Source organism: Hordeum vulgare, chromosome 2H (genome assembly GCF_904849725.1).
Source record: "Hordeum vulgare subsp. vulgare chromosome 2H, MorexV3_pseudomolecules_assembly, whole genome shotgun sequence".
In the NCBI taxonomy this organism is placed as follows: domain Eukaryota; kingdom Viridiplantae; phylum Streptophyta; class Magnoliopsida; order Poales; family Poaceae; genus Hordeum; species Hordeum vulgare.
In genome coordinates this window covers 167313706-167321287 of record NC_058519.1, presented here as the reverse complement: position 1 = coordinate 167321287, position 7582 = coordinate 167313706, and the positions used below count along the sequence as shown (strand labels likewise).

Sequence of the window (7582 nt, the reverse complement as noted above, 5' to 3'; positions counted from 1 at the left end):
CGATAGTTCTAACTGCGTCATTTGCGGATTATGCCATTGAGAAAGAACAATGTGTGAGGGTCAGCGCTGGGAAGTTGAGATATCTGGTGGTCCACGGCCCTCACGAGTCTCCTGTTGTTACAATGTACACATTGGAGATCGATGAGGATGGGGATGAAGACTGGAAAGAGCTGTACGAATTGGAATTTTCGTTGAGTATCTTCATCAATGACAGCTATATAGCCCACAATCTCCTGAAGATGAAGCCCGTAATTGTTCTAATCGATCCCATATATCCCCACATAGTCTATTTTTGTCAAGACAAGAGAATTTTCTCCATCGACTTTGATCTGGGGGTTGTGTTAAGTTGTCAACCTCTAGAGATATTGGACTGTGGCGGTAACTGGGACAGTCACGTGATCGAGGGACGTTACGCCGACGTGCAATGGTCAAAGTACTTCCATGCCTGGGAGTTGCCATCAACACATTGCCTCATGGTAGGTCAATAAACTTCGTCCCCACTTATACTTCACACTACCTGATGGTATGGGAAGTTTGCTGACTTGCAATACTTTTATTTGCAGGCGCATGGACTCAAGAATCTATGGACGGAGTGAAAGCGGGAAAATACAAGTGAGGATGATCGTGAATGCAAGGCTTTCTGTGCTTTTTGTCATTGTTTTGGTCACAACAGTGCAACGTTCAGTTCCCTGCTGCGCTGTGTGTAATTGAGCAAATCACTACTTGTCGTGCTAGATTTTGCTTTTTTTTTCAGGCGACGAAATACTGAATGTTGCCAACATTGACAGTCCTCTCAGCAAAAGCAGATTATCATGGTCTCATAAACATGAATGCCATCAGTTCACTCTTTGCCAGTGTTTCTTATTCTTTCTGATGTGTGCATGGGCAATTGGGCATTAATTCTCCTATAGAAGGGCCACACTCCTGACACGGTGCTTCATGTTCTCTCACAAACGATATAGCCATTTTGTTTTGTTTAAAATTAGGTTAACTTGATTTTATCTAGAGTTAGATTAACTTGAATGACTATGTTTAATTCCAATATAGTCATGCCTATATGTTAATTCGAATAGTGTAGTCATTTTTTTCCGAAAGGGGGTTGGCCCTGGCCTTGAATAGTGTAGTCATGACTATGGTAATTTTGTAATGACACTATTCTAGGTTAGGTTAATTAGGTTTAGTTGAGGTTAATTAGGCGCATATGTTACTCTTTATATTGGGGTGCCCAGACATATGAGATGGATCGTTGAGGGTTTGTTTGGTTAATCCCTCCCACAAGGGGATTGAAGAAAATTGGAGTGGATTAAGATGAATTTTGACTTGTAGAGGATTTAATCCCTTTCAATCCCCTCAAACCCCTTTAAATTTTGAGAAACCAAACAAGGCCTGAAAGGTTTCTTAAAATGTGCTAGTACGCGCCTAATCCACGGACTAAGGAAGAGCAGGTGAAATATCACATATGATGGTTTGCGTCTCCCTCACTTCGTTAGTGCGGTTACCGATGTTGGAATGGATGATGCAAGACATGGGTCCATGTTTTGTGATTTCATAGGGTCTTTATGAAAATCTAAATCACATTCCTCTGGAAAGAAACATAAACCTCCCAAGGAGGCATAGGTAGCCATCCCGACCTCAGTTTTTACATGAAAGGCATGTTTGGAATAATAGATGTCTTTCAAACTTGGCTAAACATAAACACATTGGTGATTCTGTGTCAGCACATGTGCTAGATTTTGTAATGATTTCCAAGGCTGGTAATGCGACTTTCGCGTGCATACCTTCGATCACTTATCAGATGGCTTTGACTACACATGACATTACCACCATGTTGAATGTTTCGAAGAATCTTACGTAATATACAAACCGTCACCACTACAGATCATCACACTACTGACCGCTCATCACGGACCGGCCACTGGCTAGCAGTTAGTGACGTGCATGTACATTAACTGGCCATGTCTTTGGCGTCTGTGATATTGAATTTTGGTCTCGGCGAGATGATTATCACACACGGGTTATATTTTTGTCGATACCATCCACCTCTCCCCCCCTCCTTCGTCGCACCTCCTGTGGCGACACGGGACCCCCCGGTAGCGCCCCGCGTTCCCTCCCTCCCACCCAGTCTCACCACCACCAGAGGAGGCCGACTGCGAATGTCGCGTGCGCTCCTATTGGGAAACATTGCATGGAAAACAAAAAATTTCCTACGCAAACGAAGACCTATAATGGTGATGTCCATCTACGAGAGGAGATTAGATCCACATACCCTTGTAGATCGCTAAGCGAGAATCGCTAAGAAACGCGGTTGATGTAGTGGTACAACTTCGTGATTCAAATCACCGTCGTCCCACAATCCGTCCCACGATCCGTTTCGATCTAGTGCCGAACGAACGACACCTCCGCGTTCAGCACACGTACAGATCGATGACGATCTCGGCCTTCTTGATCCAGCAAGAGAGACGGAGAAGTAGATGAGTTCTCCGGTAGCGTGACAGCGCTCCGGTGGTGGTGATGATCTACTCCTGCAGGGCTCCGCCCAAGCTCCGCAGAAATCCGATCTAGAGGAAGAACTACGTGGTATAGTAGGTTTGAGTTGTAAGTGGCAAAGTTGTGTCTCAAAAGGCCCTAAACCACCAATATATATAGGAGGAGGGGAGGGCTAGTGTAACGACCAAGATGCGGTCCTTTCTGATCTGGGGGTTCGAGGCCCCCGAATAGGAAAGAAGCGCATCTAAGCGTTTCGCAAGCAAGTAACATAGCACAAATAATAATAAAAGTAGACAATTTGGGATTCAACTGTCTTCTCATTAATAACTCAGAGTACATCACGGGTACAATCAAGGTAGTTCCGCTACGGACTACAAAACATGGAAACGCAATGCTACCCTGCCTGCAAGCCCACAATCACGACCACGCCTCAGTCCTCTGGATAGTTCACGTAGAGGCGGTTTGTCTCCTCGTCGTACTGTCACGCCAGCTGGGTGCCGTCGAGATCATCTGTCTCTGGTGTACCTGTACCTGTTGGGAGTTCCGGAGGAATCCGTGAGCCACATGGACTCAACAATCTAAGACCTTGGTGCGAGAACTAGTCATGTGATTAGGTAGGCTAAGGGTGAAGTGTATGAGGCTGCAGCATCCTAAGCTTGAATTAGTGGCTATCTTACGTAAAGCAATTATGAAGGTGGTCTACACTAGCGGTCATGATTACTTGATCACTAAGTGATCCTGAACACCTACCTACGACATTCATAACCCCACCGTGTTCCCGATCGAAGAGAGACCTTCGATGGGACAGTCACGGTTACGCACACGGTTGGCAATTTTATTAGCTTATGTTTGAGTTATCTAATACCGGCTGTTAACAAAATATTCCAAGTTGCCACATAACCGTGGGCACAGCTTTCCAAAAGAATAAACCCTATAGGGGTGCTCCAACTAGTCCATCACAAACGAACACAGGCCGCAACGGCATCCTCTATCACGAATCTTGTAATCTCGTCGCATTCCTTAGAGGAAAACCTCATCTCTAGGGGAAACCAAAGCTTCACTGGGATTCCTATACGCAAGATATACCGCTAAGGTAAGGCAAGGCTAGCAGGACCTCCCGACGTGTCGACGACCCTGATAAGAGCCGCGTATCTCAGTCTCAGGACACACCGGATGAGCGATGGTTACCACGCCAAAACACCGAGTTGCCCCGGGGAGCGTAATAAGCTGCTCTGGGTTGGACCAACACTCATGAGGAGCACTGGCCCGGTTGTTGATTAAAGTCCACGGGGTAGCTACTCCCAACGCAGATTATTATTAAGTGATTAGCAAATTAACACCAATGTTGGGTCCTGCCGGACAAGCCTTAGCACTACGCGATTTATCGAGGGGGTCCCCATAACAACCCCGAATGTGTTAGGAGCGATCATTATGGAATCAAACACTGGTAACCGGTAACTAAGGCGGCAATAACGGAACAAAGCACCCGGCAAAAGGCTAGGCCTCCCGTCATACCAAGTATATAGGTGCATTAATTAAATAACATAATTTAAGATAATGATATCAAGCTCATGTTATCACATGAGTCAAAGCACCTGCCTCTAGCAATGCTATCATTAGTAGCTGAGCAAAGCCTACTTAGCCATACAAGTTTTGCTAGGAAGGGGAACAGTGTTTGGGCTCATGGCATATGAAGAGGCAATTTAATTTCAGTGGTAGGCAGCAAGCAATATGACATGGAAACGAAACTAGCATAACAAGTCTAGAGATGGAATCAAGGTCATATCATCTAGCATGTGATATCCTCAGCTTGGAATGGTTCTGGTTCGTCCTGCACGTACTCTCCTGACTCCACGTATTCGTTCTCCGATCCCGGTGCTACCCAACATAAGAAATAACAACCAATGAACAACAACACCACAATATGCAACAAGCACATGATGCATGAGATGAAAAATGAGCATGCATCATTATTTCTATCTCTAGCATAAGCAAAGAAACTACTGCAAGTTTCTGTACAGAACTGTACACTAAGATATTTTGACATGCATGAGAATGGCATGAACAGATGCGTCTCATGAAATCGATGCAAAACAATATGAAGAACATTACAAACGGAGCTACGGATCAACGGGAATCAACGAAACAAGATATGAAGCCCTACGTGTAAGAATCAGCACCACACCCACAATTGGCACAAATTTGGTACTCCCAGGTTGCCAAGACATATAACAACCCAACATGAATGGATTGGAGCAAAGAAGATCACCACAACATCAACTAAGCACACACAATCATCAAAATAGCTATACTACACAATCTGCCATAATCTGCATCTTAGCTCTTTGTGAGCTACATGCAACATAGCTACAGCCCTCTAAATATGACAAATAATATATCTGGCTGTAGACAACCAAGAACACTACAAGCACCAGCAAGAATCACAGCAAAAGGAATTAAACTCTAGAAGATACAAGGCCACAAACTTTCCCAAAACCATCAGGTCTCAAGGACTTAGTGAAAATTCCTGCACCTGACTTTCTGTCTTTGTTCTGAAGCTTTTTGACAGCAATCAAAACACAATCTACTGGACTCCAAATGAGATGAAATTTGACAGGGAGCTTCAAAAACATATCAGGTCCATAATCCTAGCACTGAACTAAGGCTAGTTCACAACACAATGACCAGCACAACCTCATCTATAGGAGAAGAAAATGTTTCCAGATTCTCAGACTTTGAAATTCCAGATTTCACTAAGCTGGACTTTTTCAGCCACATGCCCACTTTGTCTAGGCATAGCTTGCACACAAATAACACCAAGTGATGAATGACCCCACTATGGTGTAGAGGAAAACCCCTACTATTACCACTTAAAAGCTCATGCCCTTGGGCTCCACCTTCTCCATGGAAACAAAGAGCAAACTTTCAACAAATCTGAATATGTCAACTCCATAAAGTATCCCAATGGCAAAACTAACTTCACCACTAGATTCCCTGGGAGATCCTACCACAAAATCATATATAATATGTGGGCACTTACTTGGAACAAGTGACCACATATTAGGGAAGAGAAAACCACTACAAATCATGCCTAGTGAATAGGGCATCATTTCTTGTAGTTCCACTATAACAACAACTACAAAGGTTGAGCTCATGTGCACAATGACAAAGTGACATGGTGGTTTGAACCCCATGTTTGTGTCATGCACATCAACTTCACAACCCCTTCTACTAAGCTTCCCACACAAACAATATACCATGCCCTCTCACATATGGTCATGTGGAGGTACAAGACTTGCTTGAAAAGGTGGGATGCTACTCACACACACACCTAGTCCACATCACTCTCAAGCACATCATGCTCAAGATCAACTCCACACACTTACACATGTAATCAAAGCAACCATCACTAGAACAAGATCTACTATACTTATACACACCCAACCTAGTGCAACATCAAATGCTAGTACCTACAACAATGAAGAACCTACAGATGCTACCACTACACTTGCTATCATCACCTAGGATCAACTACTAGGAAGCACCACCATACACACACAACATGTAAAGCTAACCCCATATGTATGCCCTCTCACACACATGCACCTCTCCCAAGCACATCCACACACACTACAACATCTAGCACAAATATAACAGCAAGGAAAAATAAAGAAAATGTCATTGCCACCTATGCCTTTGTCACAAGAACAGCAACAACAAAGAAGGTAGTAAAATTGCAGAAAAAATAGAAAAACAAAAGGAGGGCTCCCTGGGATTCGAACCCAGAACCCACTAGTGCAACAAATCTACCCTTACCACTCTCCTACTGTCAACTAATCGGCAGAACAGAGGGTTCAGGCAAGATAGCCTCTCTGCAGGATACCATGCCGAGAAAATCAAGTACAAAAAGGTGCCGAGGGGGGGATCAAACCCAGCACCTCTCAGCAGGCACAACAGAACCCATACCACTGGGCTACGCTACGACGTCTGATCTAACACACGCAACGAAACATTTGAAGGAGGTTCCTCTGCTGATCTACTAGCGGCAGCAGACCGGAACAAGGGAAGGCCCTTGCCGGAGACATGGTACAAATCGAGCAACGGCTCGTGGAGGGGAGTAAGCCCACACACGCACGGGCTCATTTCATGTGCTAACTACCCCCGAGGGGCTCTACTACGGCGCGACGACGGTGAGCGGAGGCTCCGGCGAGAGAGAGCATGCGCGCATCGAACCTACTGCTACTACACCCGATCCGGGACAGGGAGGATGGAGGAGGAGCACTACCTCACGTACGAGTCGAGGAAGGAGCGGCTCGTAGAGGAAGTAGTGGAAGAAGGCCGTCGGGGAAGCTTCTCGCCGGAGGGGAAGCGCTGCCGGGAAGCAGTGGACACAACGCGGGGGAGGTCGATCTTGCGCCGGGAACGGGCTCCTGCGGATGTCCTCGAGCTGCTGGTGTCCTCGTAGAGGAGGTAGGGGAAGCAGATCGACGGCGACGACGAGCTCCTACCCGTCGGCCATGGCGATCCCGTGCCCTCCTTACCTTGCTGCGATGAGAGAGAGAGGGGGATCGGGATCTGGACGTTGCAGTGGCGGGGAGGAACCCTAGCGGGTCTGCACGGACGCCAAGGGGTTATAAAGCGTGAGAGGAGGAGGCGAGAGCGTGCCGTCGGCCATGTGCTGCCGTTCCTCTCGGTGGAGCAGAGGGGAGGGATAGAGAGGATGACAGGTGGGTCCGCCTACCTCGCTGGAAAGGGAGGAGGACGACGCACCGCACGCGTGAGCTAGCGAGGAGATGGGCTGGGCCGCGCTGAAGGCTTTGCCACTAGCAACAGATAGAGGAGGGGGCCTAAGAGGGTTTTGTTTATTTAAAACAAACACCGAAAAGGATTTAAAACCACTGCAATTCTGTTGGGGTAAAAATCAAAACAAAAATGCCCGTGGTCATAAGGAATTATGAACTATTTGAAATAAATAGAAAAGAAATATTTGGAGCAATTTGATTAAATACAAAACAGCAATTTATTTACTGTTTTGGATTTATTGGCACCCTTTAAAAATAAGAAACAAAACAGCAAAACACATCTTGGCATCCTC

The 7582-nt window shown here is 45.9% G+C and overlaps 1 long non-coding RNA gene across 1 annotated transcript; it reads left to right on the top strand.

Annotated features, from left to right (window-relative positions):
• Positions 1-262: 262 nt before the first annotated feature.
• LOC123429855 lies at positions 263-849 on the top strand. The gene is made up of 2 exons (XR_006622770.1): positions 263-476; positions 564-849. It is a non-coding gene; the product is annotated as an uncharacterized LOC123429855 (long non-coding RNA).
• The last annotated feature ends 6733 nt before the right edge of the window (positions 850-7582 follow it).